General features: G+C 40.1%; 1 long non-coding RNA gene and 1 pseudogene across 1 annotated transcript in view; both read left to right on the top strand.

Moving 5' to 3' along the window:
* LOC145519876 (uncharacterized) overlaps positions 1-23,849 on the top strand; it is a 71,549-nt gene that overhangs the window by 38,660 nt on the left and 9,040 nt on the right. The gene's annotated exons all lie outside the window — the stretch shown is intronic.
* On the top strand, positions 1,736-3,751 carry LOC145539704 (WD repeat domain phosphoinositide-interacting protein 3 pseudogene; annotated as a pseudogene).

Here is a 23,849-nt window from a genome sequence, read left to right as displayed (position 1 = left end):
CCATTCTGGGTTTCAAGGAAACACAAGTCCCGCCTTCTTAGCCCCAAAACTGTCTCCAGATACCTTTCATACCTGTCAGTCAGCTCAGTCACTCAGACTCAGTCATGTCTCACTCTTAGTGACCCCATGGACTGTAGCATGCCCAGCTTCCCTGTCCATCGTCAACTCCTGGAGATTGCTCAAACTCATGTGCATTGAGTCAATGATGCTATCCAACCATCTCATCTTCTGCCGTCCCCTTCTCCTCCTGCCTTCAATCTTTCCCAGCATCAGGGTCTTTTCAAATGAGTCAGTTCTTCCCATACAGGTAGCCAAAGTATTGGAGCTTCGGCTTCAGCATCAGTCTTACCAATGAATATTCAGGACTAATTTCCTTTAGCATTGACTGGTTTGATCTTCTTGTTGTCCAAGATACTCTCAAGAGTCTTCTCCAACACCACCATTTAAAAGCATCAGTTCTCTGGTGCTCAGCTTTCTTTATAGTCCAGCTCTCACATCCATACATGACTACTAGAAAAACCATAGCTTTGACTATAGGGACCTTTGTCTGCAAAGTGATGTCTCTGCTTTTTAATATGCTATCTAGGTTGGTCATAGCTTTTTTCCCAAGGAACAAGCATTTTTTTTAAATTTCATGGCTGCAGTCACCATCTGCAGTGATATTGGAGCCCAAGAAAATAAAGTCTGTCAGTGTTTCCATTGTTTCCCCATCTATTTGCCATGAAATGATGAGACCGGATGCTATGATCTTAGTTTTTAATGTTGAGTTTTAAGCCAGCTTTTTCACTCTCCTCTTTCACTTTCATCAAGAAGCTCTGTAGTTCCTCTTCACTTCTGCCGTAAGAATGGTGTAATCTGCATATCTGAGGTTATTGATATTTCTGCCAGCAATGTTGATTCCAGCTTGTGTTTCATCCAGTCTGGGCTTTTGCATGATGTACTCTGCATAGAAGTTAAATAAGCAGGGTGACAATGTACAGCCTTGACGTACTCCTCTCCCAATATGGAACCAGTCCATTGTTCCATGTCCAGTTCTAACTGTTGCTTCTTGACCTGCATACAGATTTATCAGAAGGCAGGTAGGTGGTCTGGTATCCCCATTTCTTTAAGAATTTTCCACAGTTTGTTGTGACCCACATAGTCAAAAGCTTTAGTGTAGTCAATGAAGCAGAAGTAGATGTTTTTCATAGTTGTCAATAAACCTAAATATTAACCCTGTTTTGCTTACCTGTTGGTGGTCATTGCCTTTAGGGACCCCTTCACCTAAGACTCAATGAGAGTTGTATAGAATCTGCCCAGCTCCTTGGATTCCTATAGAAATTGGACATAACGCTTCATAATTGAAGAACTCCCTTGCTAACCCTCCTCTCAATATATTATCTGACTCTCATTTACCTCTCTAATTTTATCTCTTCCATTCTGCCTTTGCTTTACTCCATTCTAGCTTATTTGATTTTCTTACTGGTCCAAAGCCCCCAAACACATTCCTGACCCAGGGCCCTTGTCCTTAGAGTCATCTTTGCTTCCTCTGCTACTCCTTTCCCCCGGAACTCAGCTTAGCCCACCTCCTCACTTCCTTTGGGGTCTTTATTCAAATGTCATCTAATCAAAGAGGCTGCTTTCTTTATTTCTTCACTCTGCTTTATTTTTTTTTTTCATAGCATTTATCACCCATTGATACCTTAGGCTGTTTTATGTCAATTGCTGTGAATATGAATATGTTAACTTGAGAACAATGACTGTTTTCATCATGGCCTCTGCCCTGGCACCTAAAAAAGTACCTGGCACATAATAGGTACTTAAAATTATGTGTTAAATAAATGAGTGATTACTGTGGGGAAATAGTGAGGCAGTGTTTAAAAAGGATAAATGACAAAAGTTCTGAGGTATTAAAAAAGCATTTAAAATGAAGTACCTGACCTTTTTACCTTTATAGACCTTTAAAGACAGTTAAACCTTTAGAGGGGCTTCCCTGGTGGCTCATACTATTGATGTTTATAGACTTAGTTTTCATTTCTGAGAGGAATTCCATCATTGCTCCCTCCTTTTTCACACCCTTGACTTTAAAACAGAATTCTATTTTCTATAGGAATGCAGATTTGTAAGTGTCAGAAATTATGTATAAAAATGGCATTATAAGTACATACTGTTTTATAACTTCATGTTACAGAGGACTAATACAATAGTACTCCATTTCTGTCAAAAATAAGCCTTTATAATGTAGCTTTGAAGGGTAAAATAATTCCCTTTACAAATCCCCAATAATTAGACATTTAAGTTATGTCCAAGACTGCAGTTTTCTAAGCTATACTGAGATGTCCATTTGTGTGGAAAAATCTGTAAATTCATCTATAAATACTTCTATTGGCTAATTTCCTAGATGTAGAACTGTTGTCTCAAAAAGCCTGGCTATTTTTAAAGCATTTGAAGTACACTCACAAATTCCCTTCCAGAAAGACTGTAGCAATTTACCAGCAGTGCAAGAGAGTGACTATTTATGGTGTCTGTGTTAGTTAGGGTTCTCCAGAGAAGCAGAACCAATAGGATACAAAAAGAGATTTATTATGAGGAACTGACTCAAACAATTATGGAGACTGAGAAGTCCTACAACCTGCCGTGCTTAAGCTGGAGACCCAGAAAAGCCAGTGATGTGATTCCCTCTGAATCAAAGGCCCGAGAACCAGGAGAGCTGATGATGTAAATCCCAGCTTGAGGGCAGAAAGAGAAATGAAATAGCCCTTCACAAGCAATAGGCAGAAAAGGGGGCAAATCCCTCCTCCTTCCGTCATTTTGCTCTGTTCAGGCCCTCAGCAGATTAGGTGCTGCCCAACCACACTGGGGAGGGCAGTCTACTAAATCAATGACTCAAATGCGAATTTTATCCAGAAACACTCTCACAGACACACCCCCAAATAATATTTCATCAAATATCTTAAGCATCCCCTGATTCAGACAAGTTGACATATAAACTTAACTATCACAATTCCACCCTTTGTCAACTCAGCACTCACACCCATCTCCACAAACCATACTTCATCTCTGAACAAAAACAATAAGGTTATAATTCCACCTAACATGGTACAACATACATACAGCCAAAAACCCACTAACCCTTTAACCAGAAGAGTTCTTAAAGAACACTCCTATTAAAACAGAATTTTCCACAGAATTCAAGGAAGCCAAATTGAGGTGAGACAGAATTGTCCCTTTGGACTTCATGATTAATGTCTTTACATGCACACACAATCCCTACCAGTTTTGTGTCTTTAAAAGCTACTCTAAGTCTAAAGGCTTCTATGTCTTGTGTTTCGGTAGTAACAATGCCCTCCTGGCCTTGCCAGACACACAGTGATTCACGTGCAGCTCACGGACCTGGCCAGCGCCAGGAGGCTACCAGTGGACACCCCCATACACAAAGGTATCCTGAGCTGCATTGCTCTCAATCTGTAAGGAACAAGAATTGCCATCTGGAAAAGGGGCTCATAAGAATGTCTGCTACTTCTATCAGGGCACTGAATCCAGGAACTGTGAAGAAAGTTCACAAGCAGCAAATATTTAGCGTAATCAGGACAGTTCCTTTATCTGTGTGTCTCATGACCATGGCAAAAGGAATAAGCAGTCTAGTTTGGAATCAGCCAGTTTCCTTCCAAAATATTTCATTTCCAAAGAGAGTTTTCCCAAATTTCAAGTTCTTTCAGCTGATCACCCCATTGAAGCACTGAGCGTGCCCCTCAGACCCTTCTGGGGCTAACACTGACATGCTGTAGACCTGTGGTAACAGGCAGGAAGGGACTTCCCCAATGACCTTTGGCCTCAAAGCCATATGAAATCTTTTGCTTTCCTAAGGAAGGCTTTCCATTATGAAAAAGCATAATTACCAGGGCTGGAGTAGATGCTTAAGTGGTTTTGAGCAACTTGTACCTGACTATCGGCTTGTTATCTTTTAGTTCAGCTGTGAAGTTTAGCTTTGGCAGTTCCACTGCATCCTTTACAACTAAAATTTGAATTGAAATTTGTTCTTTGGAAACAAATTTCCTCATTTTTACTGAGCAAATTGGCAAATGTTAGTTCTTATAGTGTGATTGGTGGTTTAGTTGCAAAGTTGTGTCCGACTCTTGTGTTCCCATGGACTGCAGCGTGCCAGACTGCTTTGTCCATGGGATTTTCCAGGCAAGAATACTGGAGTGGATTGCTATTTCCTTCTCCATCTTATAGTGTAACAAGACTTAAATAGAATAATAATACCAGCAGCTCACCTTCAAAAAAGGAGGAAAATCTCTTCTTCGGTGAAGAATAAAAGACATGGTTATTACAGAAAATGCAATGAGAATGTTTTCTCTTGTGTAAATTCAATGTTGTGATTTTTCTGTGCTTGTAACATCATTTGGTTATGTGTGCACACATGCTGCTGTCCCCTGTTCTGTGTTAGAGTTGTTAGAATTGATGCAAAACGCCAGACCCCACCCCTGCCCACCCCTCAGTGAGCCCAGGTGCCTTGGAGCATAGCCATCCTTCCAGGGGGCTTGACCGGGTCTGTTAAACAGGAAGAGTCCGCTTTGTTCAGGATTAAGACTCAATTTTCTGTTATGTGTAGAGATCATAGACTTTAAAAATTAGTCGTTTAATTTAGAGTGTATGAAGGAAAATATTCTACATCTCTTTCAACAAACTGATACAGGAGAAAGTGTCCTCTGGTCATTTCTGTCAGTGTTAAGCATAATGCCTTAGTCTGTCATTTCTACTTAGCTTTCTTGTCATCTTTTTCTCTCCCCAACATTTATAAGAAGAGCTACACATTAACATGTTGAAAATGAAAGGCATGTTACATTTTTTAACATTAAATGACTACAATAAGTTATAGTCTCCTTATTGTTAAGTACTATTTGAAGCATTTTTTAGTTTTCTTAAATTCTCGATAAAGAGATTTAATTTTGTGTTTTGATTTCAGGTTGCAAATATTTATAATCAGACTAACAGCAAATTCTGTTTTGCAACAAACGTGACAGACTAAAAAGACTAAAGCATGAGCATAATATAATAATTATGCCCTTCATGGTCTGGACCTTAACCCAGGTGTCCTTAATAGGCTCCCACTGGCAGCATGATCTAGAGTCCGGATCAATAGCTTAACCAGCTTGCAAAGAAGAAAGAAAGCCCCAACTCCCCCATTAGGGGTATTCCTGAGCATCCCGAAGCATCCATAATTCAAAGAAAATTCCCTTCTTCCCTAATTCAAAAGAAGAGATGATGAAGACCAATACCCTGGCAGAAAACTGGTAATAGGATATAGAAAAGCAATTCACAGAATATAGTTGTCCAAAAAGTATTATGAAATAAACCTCACTTCACATTTAATAAGGAAAAAGAACTATTAATTATATATTATGTTTTGTCTATCAAGCTGTGGACTTCTAGTGAAATTCTAAATTAGTAAAAAACTATCCAAAAAGCAGCTTGGCAATAAGTGGCAAAAATTAAAAAAAAAATACCCAACATTTCCAGTTCTAGGATTCAACCTTTAGGAAGTCACCAGAGATGTAGAGATGTGAAAAATGATTCATGTACAAAAGTGAACATTATACAGTTCTTAAAATATAGAAATTAGAAGCAAAGTTCATGCCCACGTGTAAGTTAATAGTTGCATAATTGATGGAATAGCCTTATGGTGTAATACTATACAGCTATTAAAATACCATTTTCAGAGAACATTGAAATTATAGGAAATGCTCATGGCATAACCTAAATGAATATAAATACATGATAAATATATAATATTGTATATGTATGCCTGAAATAAGTGTATTAACTATTTATGATAGTTATTTCTAGGTCTTGCATTTATGAATATTCATTTTTATATTCTCCTTTATACTTTTCTTAATTGTCAGTGTTTTATTATAAACATGCAATCTACTTTTAACAGAAAAACACTAAATTTTATTTTAATATCTAATAACTTCAAGGGGGAAAAAGATCTGTGAAACACTATTAATGCATTGCACTTTCAGAATATATTACATTTTAATAAAGGTTTTGTTTTCAATTCCAAACTTATGCTTTAAATTTAGCTTTGTGTAATAAAATTCTCAGTTTTAGGAAGTGACACTTTAGCATGTGTTCTTCTATTGGGAAATTTTACCAGACTAATCCTCAGCTCAAACTAATAGAGATTGACGGGCACATATGTTGACCATTGCACACAGAGTTTTCACAGAAACAGAAACATTTGTAGAGATTGGTAGAGCAATTCTTTTCAGACAAGATATACTTTACTTTTCTACAAATTCACACTAAAACAAAAATGCAGTTTTGTTAGCTTGATCTTTTTATTTCTCTATTTGTTTTAGGAAAAACTGTCTTCTGAATTTTAATGTCTGTAAAATAGTGCTTTGGAAGAAGCAAACATAAAATTCATAAATAAAAAGTTCCTTGATCATATACATGGTCCTGCTGCTACTGCTACTGCTAAGTTGCTTCAGTCGTGTCCGACTCTGTGCGACCCCATAGACGGCAGCCAACCAGGCTCCGCCGTTTCTGGGATTCTCCAGGCAAGAATATTGGAGTGGGTTGCCGTTTCCTTCTCCAGTGCATGAAAGGGAAAAGTGAAAGTGAAGTTGCTCAGTCGTCCGACTCTTAGCGACCCCATGGACTGTAGCCTACCAGGCTCCTCCGTCCATGGGATTTTCCAGGCAAGAGTACTGGAGTGGGGTGCCATTGCCTTCTCCTGAGGAATGTGATTAATTATGTCATACCTTAGATTTTACATTTTAAAAATTAGGATAATATTCACATTATTACTATGGTTTCAAATTTTGTGTCTAAAAGAGGATTGACATCCTCATTATGTTCAGGAGGCTTTGCAATTGTCCTGCTCTCTTTGACCCATAATAGTGCCACAAAGACTTTCTGAACTACCTATCTAGTTACGTGCTTCTTTTCTTAGGAATCTTCAAACTCTCCACTTGCTTTCAGAATAGTTATAAAGACATTCAGTTCAGTTCAGTCTCTCAGTCATGTCTGACTCTTTGCGACCCCAGGGACTGCAACACACCAGGCTTCCCTATCCACCACCAACTCACAGAGCTTACTCAAACTCATGTCCATTGAGTAAGTGATGCCATCCAATCATCTCATCCTCTGTCCCCCCCTTCTCCTGCCTTCAATCTTTCCCAGCATCAGGGTCTTTCCTAGTGAGTCAGTTCTTCACATCAGGTGGCCAAAGATTTGGAGTTTCAGCTTCAACATCAGTCCTTCCAATGAATATTCAGGACTGATCTCCTTCAGGATGGACTGGTTGGATCTCCTTTCAGTCCAAGGGACTCTCAAGAGTATTCTCCAGCACCACAGTTCAAAAGCATTAATTCTTCTGCACTCAGCTTTCTTTATAGTCCAACTTTCACATCCAAACATGACTACTGGAAAAACCATAGCTTTGACTAGATGGACTTTTGTTGACATTGACATAGTAATGTCTCTGCTTTTTAATATGCTGACCGGCTGGTCAATACTGAAATCAGATTGATTGTATTCTTTGCAGCCAAAGATGGAGAAACTCTATACAGTCAACAAAAACAAGACTGGGAGCTGACTCTAGATCAGATCATGAACTCCTTATTGCCAAATTCAGAATTAAATTGAAGAAAGTAGGGAAAACCACTAGACCATTCAGGTATATGACCTAAATCAAATCCCTTACAATTATACAGTGGAAGTGAGAAATAGATTCAAGGGATTAGATCTGATAGACAGAATGCCTGAAGGACTATGGACAGAGGTTCGTGACATTGTACAGGAGGCAGGAATCAAGAACATCCCCAAGAAAAAGGCAAAATGGTTGTCTGAGGAGGTCTTACAAATAGCTGCGAAAAGAAGAGAAGTGAAAGGCAAAGGAGAAAAGGAAAGATATGAAATTCAGAGTTCCAAAGAATAGCAAGGAGAGATAAGGAAACCTTCCTCAGTGATCAATGCAAAGAAATAGAGGAAAACAAGAGAATGAGAAAGACTAGAGATCTCTTTAAGAAAATTAGATATACCAAGGAAACATTTCATGCGAAGACAGGCACAATAATGGGCTGAAGTGGTATGGACCTAACAGAAGCAGAAGATATTAAGAAGAGGTGGCAAGAATACATAGAAGAACTATACAAAAAAGATCTTGATGATCCAGATAATCACTATGGTGTTATCACTCAGCTAGAACCAGACATCCCGGAATCCGAGGTGAAGTGGGCCTTAGGAAGCATCACTATGAACAAAGCTAACCAAGGTGATGGAATTCCAACTGGACTAGCTTTGTTAGTAGTTTTGTAGTTAGTAGTTTTAGTAGTTAGTAGTTTTGTTCATAGCTAGCTTTGTTTGTAGTGATGCTTTCTAAGGCCCACTTGACTTCACATTCCAGGATGTCTGGCTCTAGGTGAGTGATCACACTATAGTGATTATCTGGGTCATGAAGATCTTTGTATAGTTCTTTGTATTCTTGCCAGTTCTTCTTAATATCTTCTGCTTCTGTTAGGTCCATACCATTTCTGTCCCTTATTGTGCCCATATTTGATAAAATGTTCCTTTGGTATCTCTAATTTTATTGAAGAGATCTCTAGTCTTTCCCATTCTAATGTTTTCTTCTATTTCTTTGCATTGCTTTGAAGGATTTACAACCTGTGTCCTCTGCCCAAACTTCTCACCCTCCTTCTCACTTCCCTGCCTCTTCCACTCTTGAAACTATATTCCAGCTATGGAGATTTTCCCAATGAGCTGGGCTCTTTCTAGATTCTGTCTTAGTTCGCTGTTCCTTCTGCATCAAATTTGTATCCCTAGCTTCTGTGGCTAGCAAGAAAAGCTTCATCCTGTAAGATTCATCACAGATATAATTGTCTGTGAAATGTTGCATACTTGCCCCAAGATAGTTTTTCCATCATTGCTCCCCCAGCACCCTCCTCACAGCTTCCACTGTAGCATTTATTGTACTGCTATGTACATATACATATGTATGTATGGTTGTGCTCTCCACTGGACTGCAGACTTTGTGATGATAGGAATGGTATGTTTCCCATTGCTGTTCAAGTCCAGTGCTGGAACCAAAGGATGAGGCAGGCTATAGTAGGAACCCAGCGTTGGATGGGTGGTTTACCGTGGTGAGTATGAATCCCCTTTGTTCTAAGCATATGGAATTCCCATGCCCAGCTCACCTTTCTCACTGGGGAAGGGGAAGGAGAAAACTGAGGCTGGGGACTGGGCAGAGGGTGAAGTTCCTAGTAGCAGTATATCTTTTCCAATTATATTCAGTACCTTTAATAAATACATTCCTTTCTCTTTACTATTTCTTGAGATCCCAGGGCTCTGATAAATGAAAAGCAGCTCTCCTGACTATAAAACATTTGAGGAAACTGCTGGGCTGATAATAACTAATGTTATTAAGCATTCACTATGTGCCAGGCATTCTTCTGAGTGCTTTACATATATTAATGCACTTAATCCTCAACTCCATGAGAGAGGACTCATTAGTGTAGATGAGGAAATGCAGACACAGTTAATAAAACTTGCTTAAATATATATTGTGAGTAAGCGGCAGAGCTGGGACTCAAACCCAGGCAATATGATCCAGGTTCCTACCGCTTTCTGCCAGCCACGATCAAGGACACATTGTCCTCAGAATTAATGGCACCTTCTCTAGTTGTTAGCCCCTGAACACTTAGGTTTTGGGGTTCGAGATAGCACTAACAGAACATAGCTGCTTTCTAAAGTAGTTCTCTTCAAAGTCCAGGAAACAGCTTACCAAGTTCATGAAACCTTTTTACCCTCTGCTCCTCTTACTCTTATTACTCTTCCTACCCTTGTTACTCTGCTTTTCTTTCCTTTGCTCCTATTTATACACTGTAGCCAGCTGATCTTAAAATATACAAATCTGATCATGCTACTCCTTCAGTAGCATGGTCCTTCAGTATCACCCACTGCTTTGGTGATGATGTCCAAACAGCTGAGCATAAAATGCAAAGCCTTACATGAAATGGGCCCCGTGTCAGAGCCAGCGTTAGAGCTGGGCTTGGTAGAAGCCAGAAACAAAGTAGGAGATTAGAACATAATAAGACCCTAAGGGAAGTTTCAGGATGTGAGGCTTGCATACATATATGCTCTAACTGCCCCAGAATTTCTCCAAATCCACTGGGTTCTCTCACACATTTCATATGTTGTTCCCTACCTGACCCATGCCTCTCTTCCAGACAAACTTTTATTTATAGTACTGAGCAAGGTCAGACCACAAAATGCTGGTCCAAACTGAAGGGCCTAAGAGAGTAGCTGCTTAGTCTTGGTTTAATTTGTTTCACAGGGTTGGGCAGAGGAAGGAGTTAAATAGAGATGTAGTTGCAGCAAAGGCCTCAGCTGGTGCTGTGCTGTATCATTTTCCTGTGGCTGCTGTAACAAACTACTATAAAATGGGTGGCTTAAAATAATACACTTATTTTCTCTCACTTTCTAGAAGCCAGAGGCCTTAAATCAGTATCACTGAGCCAAAACCAGAGTGTCTGCAGGACCACCCTCCTCCTGGACACTCCAGGGGAAAATCCACCCCTTGCCTCTTCCTGGCTTATAACCACATCACTCCAGTTTCTGCCTCGGTCTTCACATTACCTTCTCCTCACATGATTCCATTTAGGGCCCACCCTGATAATGCAAAGTCACCTCTCAATCATTAAACCCTAAGTTAATCACATCTATAAAGATCTGGTTCTCATATAAAACAATATTTATAGGTTCTAGGGATTAGGACTTGATATCTCTGGGGGGCTATTTTTCAGCCTACCATATGGGAGCTCTGGAAGTCAGATTACCCACCAGGATTACCCTCCATCAGGAGTAATGCAGTTAAGTTTTTTCATGCTTGAATTGATGAATCAGTCTGCCTCTGATAATGGAGACATTGGGACCCCTTTGGAGGAAGGTGATTTATAGGGGAAAAACTCAACTTTGAGCTTTCAGCAGGTAACATAGCTGGCAGCCGGGGTTGAAAGTTTTGGTCTTAAAGGAGTGATCTGATTGGTGCATCACTATACCTCCTCAACCTACGACCTTTTTATGGCCTGTAACTATGCCACAGTTGCTGGTTTCTGGGGGTTATTTCTTCCTGTGTCATGAAGCCTTCTATAACCCTGGTTGTTGCCTACCACAAGGGCATAATTTAAATATCACTTTGTAAACCATCCTTTATCTTGCCTTTCTCCACCATCTCTGCAGAATAAGTCTTTCTGTTTCCTGTTGTTGCCATGTTACTTTATTCAGACCTCTTCTGGTACGTACTTATGTTCATTGTGTAATGATTAATATTCATAGGTACATCATCCCTTACTAGCTCCTTAAGGGTAGGGTACCTGATTTGTTCCTATTTGTACTTATTTCAGTATCTGGCAGGTAGTAGATGTTCACAAATGTCTAATGAATGAACTAACAAAAGTAGCTTAAAGCAGCCACTCTCTGTCTCTTCATCAATTGGTGGAGCAGACGGAACAGCCAACTGTGTGAATGAAAGCCATCAAGCATGTCCAACAAAAGTGACTGAGTGTGTGTCGGGAGACAGTAAAGTAAACAATATCTCAAGGGTCACAGCTGTTTCACTCTGCCTTTCAGCCAAGAAATGCCATGATTTACTGTCTGCTCTTGCCAAGGATGAAGAAATAAAGTCATAAACAAAAAGTGAAAGAGGGAGGAATTACTCAGTTTGGATGGACAGGTCAATCTGCTGGCCCACCTGTGGCCAAGTGAGCAAGATCAAAAAATAATATATTTCCCCTTCTATCCCATTTCACAGTCTTTATTCTTTCATAAAAAGGAAGGGATATATGATAAGAAATAGAGCGTCAATCCTGATATCACTAACAAAGTTAGTTTTATACACAGATGGCAGTGGGTATCCCCAACATTGTAGGGATTGTATCAAACTTTCTCCCTCAGACATACCCCTTCTTGCTTCAGGTTGCTAAATTCTAAGAGCATGCCTATGCATATCCATTTCACAGGGACATTAGAGGAATTTAACAGATTAGGAATGGATTAATGTAGAAATGCTTACCATGGAGCACATGGTATGTGCCTAATAAATGTTTTTCTTTTCTTTATTTTCCTATAACAGTTTTAGTCCAACAACGAGTAATTTATTAATGTGGAAGGTGTGGAGAAATAAAGTCAATATGGCAGTTAGTATGAGTTCTATTTTGGAAATTTTACATTGTTTTAAAGTAACATAGGTAATAGTAAAAGTTCAAACAGTATGAAGCAGTATTAAATGAAAATCTTTTTTCTATCCTCCTCTCACCAAACCTTTGGTTGGCACAATTGTTCTAAACAATATACTGAAATCTATTTTTCTCAATATATTAATTTTAAATAATAACTATAAACTTTACCTACAAAATGTAAGAAACTTATACTAGTTCTTCCCTACTAATTTTATTTGTATTGTTATTTAGTTCTTCTACTGGTTTCATCTGTATTTCTAAGTAATATATACAGATATAGAGATTTACATATAAATTTATACTTTTGTCATCATGTATATTGCTCCTTAACACCTACCATTTAAATAATGAAATTATGAATTTCCTGAACCTCCTACCTAGTGGTTTATAGGTAAAGTCATTGGTGGGGGAAGGGAGTCTGATTTGTTGTTGTTGTCCAGTGCTAAGTCGTGTTTGACTGTTTGCGACCCCATGAACTGCAGCATGATAAGGCTTCCCTGTCCTTCACTATCTCCTGGAATATTCTCAAAGTCATGGACTTCCCCGGTGGCTCAGACGGTAAAAGCATCTGCCTACAATGTGGGAGACCCAGGTTCGATCCCTGGGTCGGGGAGATCCCCCAGGAGAAGGAAATGGCAACTCACTCCAGTATTCTTACCTTTAAAATCCCATGGACGGATGGAGGAGCCTGGTAGGCTAAAGTCCATGGGGTTGCAAAGAGTCAGACATAACTGAGCGACTTCACTTTCACTTTCACATGTCCATTGAGTCAGTGACGCCACCCAACCATCTCATTCTCTGTCCCCCTCTTTTTCTCTAGCCTTCAAACTTTTCAGAATCAGAATCTTTTCCAGTGAGTCAGTTCTTTGTATCAGGTGGCCAAAGTATTGGAGCTTCAGCATCAGTCCTTTCAATGAATGCTGAGGGTTGATTTCCTTTAGAATTGACTGGTTTGATCTTGTAGCATTTACTTATTCCTGTGACCAATTTCAAGCTACTAACCTGACTTTACATTCCCTTTTGTAATTATAATCATTTTTAATGCTGCTTCTATGGCTTGACTTTTTAACAAATCAATAAGCTGCACTTACGAAATTATGATAATGCAGATGTTACTCAATATAGAATCAAATATTGTACTTTCCCATAGAGAAAGAAAAATAATCTTGATGGAAATTAAATAGATAATCAAATAAGCTAGAATTTTCAATTTCCAATTGTATTTTAGAAATAATTAAGCCTATCACTCTGAAGGAGAACATGACTCTTCCAAAATTCTAAAAGAAAATACAAGGAGGCAGGAGCAACAGATAACAGAAAATGAGTGTTAACTTTTGCATAGTTTTGATCATGGGAGCATGGTGTTTTGCAAAACAATTGGAAGAACAAATGGCAGTCTTAGCATTGTTAAGAGTTACCACCAAAAAGAGGACAGAGAAAGTTATTTCATAACCACATTTAATGACCCCACAAAGGAAGCAACCAGAAATTTGAGTTGTGTGAAACAAAGGGGAGAGAAGTTTTTGGTTTTTTACAAACATGTAAAACCATGCCTTCCTACCTGAGAATTTATTGGCCACTGCAGACCTGTTGCTTCTCCAAGTACGTGTAAATACTGAGATGCAAAATTACCTCTCTTCTGACTCATTTCCCCTGCTGGTCATCATCACTTGTTGGAACAGTAGAAGTTTCTATGATGATTAAAAATTTTTATTTCTTCTCTGCTCAGTTTCATTCAGTCATTCATTCAGAAGTAGTCATTAGTTACCTGTGCTGTAGAGCACTTGAAATGTGACCAGTGCAACTAGAAAAGGAATACTTAGCTCTATTAATTTTAATTCCATTTAAAGCTAAAAGCCGCATGAGGCTGATGACTATGTACTGGCAGTACCGTTCTTAAAGAAGCCTTCACTTCAGTCGCTGGGTTGTGTCCGACTCTTTGCAACCCCAGGGACTACAGCACACGATTCTTCCCCTCCATCACTAACTCCCAGAGTTTACTCAAACTCATGTCCATTAAGTTGGTGATGCCATCCAACCATCTCAGTCCCTGTCATTCCCTTTTCCTCCAGCCTTCAATCACTCCCGGCATCAGGGTCTTTTCAAATATGTCAGTTTTTCACATCAGGTGGCCAAAGTATTGGAGTTTCAGCTTCAGCATCAGTCCTTCCAATGAATATTCAGGACTGATTTCCTTTAGGATGGACTGGTTGGATCTCTTTGCTGTCCAAGGGACTCTGAAGAGTCTTCTCCAATACCACAGTTCAAAAGCATCAATTCTTCAGCTTTCAGCTCTATTTATAGTCCAATTATCACATGCATACATGACTACTGGAAAAATCATAGCTTTGACTAGATGGACCTTTGTTGGCAAAGTGATGTCTCTGCTTTTAAATATGCTGTCTTGGTTGGTCATACTTTTCTTCCAAGAAGCAGGCATATTTTAATTTCATGGCTGCAATCACCATCTGCAGTGATTTTGGAGCTCAAAAAAAAAAAAAGCTTGTTACTGTTGCCACTGTTTCCCTGTCTATTTGCCATGAAGTGATGGGACCAGATGCCATGATCTTAGTTTTCTGAATGTTGAGTTTTAATCCAACTTTCTCACTCTCCTCTTTCACTTTCATCAAGAGACTCTTCGGTTCTTCTTCACTTTCTGCCATAAGGGTCGTGTCATCTTCATATCTGAGGTTATTGATATTTGTCCCAGCAATCTTGATTCCAGCTCATGCTGCATCCAGTCCAGCATTTCTCATGATATACTCTGCATATAAGTTAAATAAGCAGGGTGACAATGTACAGCCTTGATGTACTCCTTTCCAGATTTGGAATCAGTCTGTTGTTACATGTACAGTTCTAACTGTTATTTCTTGACCTGCATACAGATTTCTCAGAAGGCAGGTCAGGTGGTCTGGTATTCCCATCTCTTGAAGAATTTTCCACAATTTGTTGTGATCCACACAGTCAAAGGCTTTGGCGTAGACAATAAAGAAAAAGAAGATGTTTATCTGGAACCTTCTTGCTTGCACGATGATCCAGTGGATGTTAGCAATTTGATCTCTGTTTCCTCTGTCTTTTCTAAATCCAGCCTGAATATCTGGAAGTTCACAGATCACATACTCTTGAAGTCTGGCTTGCAGAATTTTGAGCATTACTTTGCTAGCGTGTGAGATGAGCGCAATTGTGTGGTAGTTTAAGCTCTCTTTGTCATTGCCTTTCTTTGTAAGTGGAATGAAAACAACTTTTCCAGTCCTGTAGAAATGGCTGAATTTTCCAAATTTGCTGGCATATCGAGTGCAGCACTTTCACAGCATCATCTTTTAGGATTTGAAATACCTCAGCTGGAATTCCATTACCTCTCCTAGCTTTGTTCATAGTGATGCTTCCTAAAGCCCACTTGACTTCACATTCCAGGATGTCTGGCTCTAGGTGAGTGATCACACCATCGTGATTATCTGGATCATGATGATCTTTTTTGTATAGTTCTTCTGTGTATTCTTGCCACCTCTTCTTAATATCTTCTGCTTCTGTTAGGTCCCTACCATTTCTGTCCTTTATTGTGCCCATCTTTCCATGAAAAGTTCGCTTGATATCTCTAATTTTCTTGAAGAGATCTCTAATCTTTCCCATTCTCTTGCTTTCCTCTATTTCTTTGCATTGATCACTGAGGAAGGCTTTCTTATCTCTCCTCTGCATTCAAATGGGTATATGTTTCCTGTTTTCCTTTGCCTTTCACTTCTCTTCTTTTCACAGCTATTTGTAAGGCCTCCTCAGACAGCCATTTTTCCTTTTTGCATTTCTTTTTCTTGGGGATGATCTTGATCCCTGCCTCCTATACAGTATCATGAACCTCCGTCTGTAATTCTTCAGACACTCTGTCTATCAGATCGAATCCCTTGAATGTATTTCTCACTTCCATTGTATAATCATAGGGATTTGATTTAGGTCATACCTGAAAGATCTAGTGGTTTTCCCTACTTTCTTCATTTTAAGTCTGAATTTGGCAATAAGGAGTTCACAATCTGACCTACAGTCAGCTCCAGTCTTGTTTTTGCTGACTGTATAGAGCATCTCCATCTTTGGCTGCAAAAAATGTAATCAATCTGATTTCAGTATTGACTATCTGGTGATGTTCATGTGTAGAGTCTTCTCTTGTGTTGTTGGAAGAAGATGTTTACTATGACCAGTGTGTTCTCTTGGCAAAACTCTATTAGCTTTTGCCTTGCTTCATTCTGCACTCCAATGCCAAATTTGCCTGATACTAACTAGGTATTTCTTCTTTTTAATTTTTTTAGAAATTATTTATTTTAATTGGAGGCTAATTACTTTACAATATTCTAGTGGTTTTTGCCATACATCTACATGAACTAGGTTTTCTTGACTTCCTACTTTTGCTTTCTAGTCCCCTATAATGAAAAGGATACTTTGTGCGCACCAGGACCCAGAGACCCCACAGAGACTGAGACAGAACTGTGTTGGGGTATCTCCTGAGGAGGTACAGGTCAGCAGTGGACTGCTGCAAGGACAGGGGTTCTGGGGGCAGTAGATCTGGGTATGGCATAAGCCCTCTTAGAAGAGGTTGCCATTAACCCCAACGTAGAGCTTCCAGTACTTACATAGGACTGGGACCTAGACTCCTGGAAGGCACAAACAGAAGCTTGTGTGCACCAGGACCCAGGAGAAAGAAGCAGTGACTCCATAATAAAGTGACCCAGACTTGCCTATGAGCGTCCAGGAGTCTCCGGCAGAGGTGTGGGTCGACAGTGGCCTGCTGCAGGGTTGGAGGCACTGAGGATAGCAGTGGGACCTTTTGCATGGGATCTTTTGAAGGAGGTTGCCATTATCTTCATTACCTCCACCATAGTTTGGCCTCAGGTCAAATACAAGGAAGGGAACACAGCCCCTCTGTTCAACAGAAAATTGGATTAAAGATTTACTGAGCAAGGCCCCACCCTTTAAAACAAGACCCAGTTTCCCCCTCAGTCAGTCTCTCCTATCAGAGAGTTTCCATAAGCCTATTCAGTTCAGTTCAGTTTAGTAGCTCAGTCGTGGACGACTCTTTGCGACCCCATGAATCGCAGCACGCCAGGCCTCTCTGTCCATCACCAACTCCCGGAGTCTACCCAAACCCATGTCCATCGAGTCGGTGATGCCATCCAACCATCTCATCCTCTGTCGTCCCCTTCTCCTCCTGCCCCCAATCCTACCCAGCATCAGGGTCTTTTCCAATGAGTCATCTCTTCGCATGAGGTAGCTAAAGTATTGGAGTTTCAGCTTCAACATCCGTCCTTCCAATGAACACCCAGGATTGATCTCTTTTCGGATGGATTGATTGGATCTCCTTGCAGTCCAAGGGACTCTCAAGAGTCTTCTCCAACACCAAAGTTCAAAAGCATCAATTCTTCGGCGCTCAGCTTTCTTCACCATCCAACTCTCACATCCATACATGACCATTGGAAAAACCATAGCCTTGACTAGACGGACTTTTGTTGGCAAAGTAATGTCTCTGCTTTTAAATATACTATCTAGGTTGGCCATAACCTTCCTTCCAAGGAGTAAGCGTCTTTTAATTTCATGGCTGCACTCACCATCAGCAGTGATTTTGGAGCCCCCCAAAATAAAGTCTGACACTGTTTCCACTGTTTCCCCATCTATTTGCCATGAAGTGATGGGACCAGATGCCATGATCTTAGTTTTCTGAATGTTGAGCTTTAAGCCAACATTTTCTCTCTCCTCTTTCACTTTCATCAAGAGGCTGTTTAGTTCTTCTTCACTTTCTGCCATAAGGGTGGTGTCATCCGCATATCCGAGGTTATTGATATTTCTCCCGGCAATCTTGATTCCAGCTTGTGTTTCTTCCGGCCCAGCATTTCTCATGATGTACTCTGCATATAAGTTAAATAAGCAGGGTGACAATATACAGCCTTGACGTACTCCTTTTCCTATTTGGAACCAGTCTGTTGTTCCGTGTCCAGTTCTAACTGTTGCTTCCTGACCTGCATACAGGTTTCTCAAGAGACAGATCAGATGGTCTGGTTTTCCCATCTCTTTCAGAATTTTCCACAGTTTATTGTGATCCACACAGTCAAAGGCTTTGGCATAGTCAATAAAGCAGAAATAGATGTTTTTCTGGAACTCTTTTGCTTTTTCAATGATCCAGCGGATGTTGGCGATTTGATCTCTGGTACCTCTGCCTTTTCTAAAACCAGCTTGAACCTCTGGAATTTCACGGTTCACATATTGCTGAAGCCTGGCTTGGAGAATTTTGAGCATTACTTTACTAGCATGTGAGATGAGTGCAATTGTGCGGTAGTTTGATCATTCTTTGGCATTGCCTTTCTTTGGGATTGGAACGAAAACTGACCTTTTCCAGTCCTGTGGCCACTGCTGAGTTTTCCAGATTTGCTGGCATATCGAGTGCAGCACTTTCACAGCATCATCTTTGAGGATTTGAAATAGCTCAGCTGGTATTCCGTCACCTCCACTATCTTTGTTCGTAGTGATGCTTTCTAGGTGAGTGATCACACCATTGTGATTATCTGGGTCATGAAGATCTTTTTTGTATAGTTCTTCTGTGTATTCTTGCCACCTCTTCTTAATATCTTCTGCTTCTGTTAGGTCCCTACCATTTCTGTCCTTTATCGAGCCTATCTTTGCATGAAATGTTCTATTGGTATCTCTAATTTTCTTGAAGAGATCTCTAGTCTTTCCCAATCTGTTGTTTTCCTCTATTTCTTTGCATTGATCACTGAGGAAGTCTTTCTTATCTCTCCTTGCTATTCTTTAGAACTCTGCATTCAGATGGAAATATCTTTCCTTTTCTCCTTTGCTTTTCGCTTCTCTTCTCTTCCCCGCTATCTGTAAGGCCTCCTCAGACAGCCGTTTTGCTTTTTTGCATTTCTTTTCCATGGGGATTGTCTTCATCCCTGTCTCTTGTACAATGTCACGAACCTCTGTCCATAGTTCATCAGGCACTCTGTCTATCAGATCTAGTCCGTTAAGTCTATTTGTCACTTCCACTGTATACTCATAAGGGATTTGATCTAGGTCATACCTGAATGGATAATAAGCCTATTATCCTTCTCCATCAGAGGGTAGACAGAATGAAAACCACAAACACAGAAAACTAACAAATCTGATCACATGGACCACAGCCTTGTCTAACTCAATGAAACTAAGCCATGCCATTTGGGGCCACCCAATGCGGCTGGGTCATGGTGGTGAGTTCTGACAAAACATGGTCCACTGGAGAAGGGCATGGAAAACCCCTTCAGTATTCCTGCCTTGAGAACCCTGTGAATAGTATGAAAAGGCAAAAAGATAGGACACTGAAAGATGAGCTCCCCAGGTCAGTAGGTGCCCAATATGGTACTGGAGATCAGTGGAGAACTAACTCCAGGAAGAGTGAAGAGACAGAGCCAAAGCAAAAACAATACCCAGCTGTGGATGTGACTGGTGATGAAAGTCAAGTCTGATGCTGTAAAGAGCAATATTGCATAGGAACCTGGAATGTTAGGTCCATGAATCATGGTAAATTGGAAGTGGTCAAACAGGAGATGGCAAAAGTGAACGTCGACGTTTTAGAAATCACAGAACTAAAATCGACTGAAATGGGTGAATTTAACTCAGACGACCATTATATCTACTACTGTGGGCAAGAATCCCTTAGAAGAAATGGAGTAGCCATGATAGTCAACAAAAGAGTCCAAAATGCAGTACTTGGATGCAATCTCAAAAATGACAAAATTATCTCTGTTCGTTTCCAAGCAAACCATTCAATCACAGTAATCCAAGTGTATTCCCTACCAGTAATGCTGACAAAGGTGAAGTTGAACAGTTCTATGAAGACCTACAAGATCTTCTAGAACTAACACCCGAAGAAGCCATAGACTAAGACAAAAATTTTTCCTTTTCTCCACTAGGGGCTCTCTAGTTTGGGCTGAGAGTGAAACAATCTACTCAGCTACTGTACAGAAAGTCCTTCTTGCCCTGGGGGTCTGGGTTACAGAGTCAGGAGAAAGTAAGAGAGTCAACAGTTGGATGACATTAAATAGTGCCACTGGAGACTGAATTAGCTAAGCATGAAAATCAAAGAGAGACTCTTTCATTTCTCTTTATTGCTCAAAATTGTGATACATTTTATTTGGAGTCTGATGTTCTTGCATATATTTCTCTAGTTATTTCAGGAGATTCTAAATGTTTTGCTTTACCTGGGGTGCGGAAGAACTGTATGCCTTCAAAAGCTTCCAACTGCTTTTTTTATGTTACATGTTTAATGGAATCCACTTTTCATGGAGACAGTATTCTCAGGATCTTGTGAATACCTCCACTAATTTAGGCCTCTTGCTTTCTTTACCTGCTGAAAAGCTAACTAGCATCTTGAGTTTTCTTGTCATATTCCTGAATTAGTTTCTTTATACATTCATTAAATATTTGTTGAACACCTCCTAATGCCAGATAAAGTCATAAACACTGGGAAATCAGCAGTGAACAAAACCAAGTCCGTGAACTCATGAAATTTATATTTCAGTAGGGGGAGACAGCAGGTAAACTCATAAAAATATGTCAGGCAGTGAAAATAAACAAGAGTAAGAGAGTAGAGGATGCCATGAATGGAGCAAAGCATGTAGCTATTTTACACAGATTGGTCATAGAGACATTTACAATAAGACCACAGTCAGAACAAAGGACTAAAGAACAAAGAACAAAGTCATGTGAATATTAGGTAAAGAATGTATCAAACAGCAGGGACAGAAGATGCAGATATTCCCAGGTGAGGCTGCTCTTTGTCCATGGACAGAGTTTGCCGGCCTGTCCTAATCTGTGGCAATGGGAGAACATAGAAGGAACACTCACAGAAGGTTCAGCTCTGGGTCAGGAACACCTTTATTAGAGATTCTAGTTTCTGCCTTTGTTTGCTAAAAACAGAAGATCATGACTTCAGCCTGATTCCCAACGTGTGTGTGTGTGTGTGTGTGTGTATGTGTGTGAGAGATGGAGGAGTAAGACAGTTCACCTGGCTATTGGGACAACAGTTCCCTAATTGTTCGGACATCTGCATCACGGCTCACTTGAGTTCTATGTCCTCAACTTTCACTTCAACTGCAGGTTTTCTTTATTTGTGTTGTTGGAATACTTTCTCTCTTTGTTCTGATTTATCAAGCAATCCATGCTGCTTAACAAATTATAAAAAAATATCCGCATGTGTCATCAATATCTGTCATCACTAACACCAGGCTGGGGCTGTATATAGTTTATTCTTTACTCACTAACATTTTAATAGAATTTTGGAAAGAAAGTAAATCTATGTGCTACCTTAAGCTTGAAGTCAAAATTCTTCTGAGTTGACATGGCTAGAGCGTGAGTGAGAGCAGACTGTGTGGGACAGTCCTGAGTGGGTCACCATCATGGAGAAAATCCTGGAGAATCAGCCCTTTACTGCTCTGTTCTTAGAACACAGGGTATGAAGGTTACAATGGCTGGGCTATTACAGTTATATTGCATGCTAAAAAAATCAATGTTGTTAGATTGCGAGTCAGGGGCCTCACAGACCGACCTGGGAGGGGTCTATAGGAAGGTGAGAAATGGTTAAGGTTGGAGAGGGAAACATCAGTATTAGTAATCCAATGACATCAACATCAGCATGAAATGGATATGTCCCTTGAAATAGACATCAAGACAACATATCCTGAAGAGTCTTGGCTATATGGTTTTAAGATTATATTTTATTCTTTTACTCATCTTTCCTAAACAGGGGAAATCTTGAGGCAGGCTAGTTCAGTGGTTAAAATAAAGACTCCAGAACCAGATTTTGAGGTTTGAAATCTATCCATTAAATGCAACAGCAGTGGCCTGGAAGACTGGGAGCCATAAGTGGTACTCAGGGTTTTCAGGCTCAATGAAATGAATGTGTCCTAATCATCATTAGATGGCAGTCCCAGTGCTGGTCCCTGAGGCTAGAGATACAGGAAATGTATTTTTCCTGTGTGGAGAGAGCTTGCAGCAAAATAGGGAGGTGGCAGTATAAAGAAATGATTACTCTTATCTAACTTTTCCAGGTTAAATTAAAAAATCAGGATATAATATTAAAAATTTTATCTTATAAGCTCACCATTAGAATATGAACTATCTTATACTGGGCTTCCTTGATGGCTCAGATGGTAAATAATCTGCCTGCAGTGCAGGAGACCCTGGTTTGGTCCCTGGGTTGGGAAGATCCCCTAGAGAAGGGAATGGCAATCCACTCCAGTATTCCTGCCTGGAAAATTCCATGGACAGAGGAGCCTGGTGGTTTATACTCTATAAGTTGAACATGCTGCTGCTGCTAAGTCCTTCAGTTGTGTCCGACTCTGTGCGACCCCACAGACGGCAGCCCACCACGCTCCTCCGTCACTGGGATTCTCCAGGCAAGAATACTGGAGTGGGTTGCCATTTCCTTCTCCAGTGCATGAAAGGGAAAAGTGAAAGTGAAGTCGCTCAGTCGTGTCCGACTCTTAGCGACCCCATGGACTGTAGCCTACCAGGCTCCTCTGTCCATGGGATTTTCCAGGCAAGAGTACTGGAGTGGGGTGCCATTGCCTTCTCCAAAGTTGAACATGACTGAGCAACTAATACTATGTGAATATTAAACTGTTTTTAAATCAGATGTCAGAAGCTATGTAGCTCAGCAAGATTCTAGCACATAGTAGGAAACTAAATAGAACTGGATTGAAATGCATGGAACTATCAACAAAATTGCTAACAAATTTGATGATAATGTGTGGTGAAAATATCCTCAACACTAAAAGAGAAGAAGGAATTGAGAGAATTTCTAGTCTTGCCTACTGACTTTATAAATAAAGAAACTGTGACCTGGAGACTCATCTGGGAAATACCTCGAATTTAAGGCCACATGTAAACTTTTAGTCAGAAGTTCTTTTTCACTATAGTTGCAGTATAAAAATCTCAAGCCACACACAAGGCACAGAAATCAATTGTATTATGTCACAGCATCCACCCTGATAGCCAGTTACACTTCTTTTGCCTTCTTTCATTTTAACCAGTTATCCATTCATTCAAAAATATTAAGAGAAGTATCAATTCCAGCCCCTGTGGTAAATGTTGGAGATAAAATCCTTGCCTTCATGGAGTTCATGATCTAGTAGGGAACACAGTTAAAAATAATATAATATTATTGTTATATATAACAATTATATTACTAGAATTATATGTAATGTGTACAAATATGTATAATTATATACATATAAAGGGGCTTCCCAAGTAGCTCAGCTGGTAAAGAATCCACGTGCAATGAAGGAGACCCTGGTTTGATTCCTGGGTCAGGAAGTTCCCCTGGAGAAGGGGATAGGCTGGGATAGGATGGGCTTCCCTGGTGGTTCAGACGGTAAAGAATCTGCCTGCAATGTGGGAGACCTAGGTTCAGTCCCTGGGTTGGGAAGATCTCCTGGAGGAGAGCATGGCAACTCACTCTAGTATTCTTACTTGGAGAATCCCCATGGACAAAGTAGCCTGGGGGGCTACAGCCCATGGGGTTGCAAAGAGTTGGACATGACTGAGCAACTAAGCATAGCACATATACATATAAAACAATTATAGAAGGAATAAAACTGCCAAATAACTAGA

The sequence above is a fragment of the Giraffa tippelskirchi genome, chromosome 1, assembly GCF_054371585.1.
Source record: "Giraffa tippelskirchi isolate mGirTip1 chromosome 1, T2T-mGirTip1v1.2.pri, whole genome shotgun sequence".
Classification (NCBI taxonomy): Eukaryota; Metazoa; Chordata; class Mammalia; order Artiodactyla; family Giraffidae; genus Giraffa; species Giraffa tippelskirchi.
Note: the sequence above shows the minus strand (reverse complement) of the source record. Positions and strands in the feature narration are given on the sequence as shown.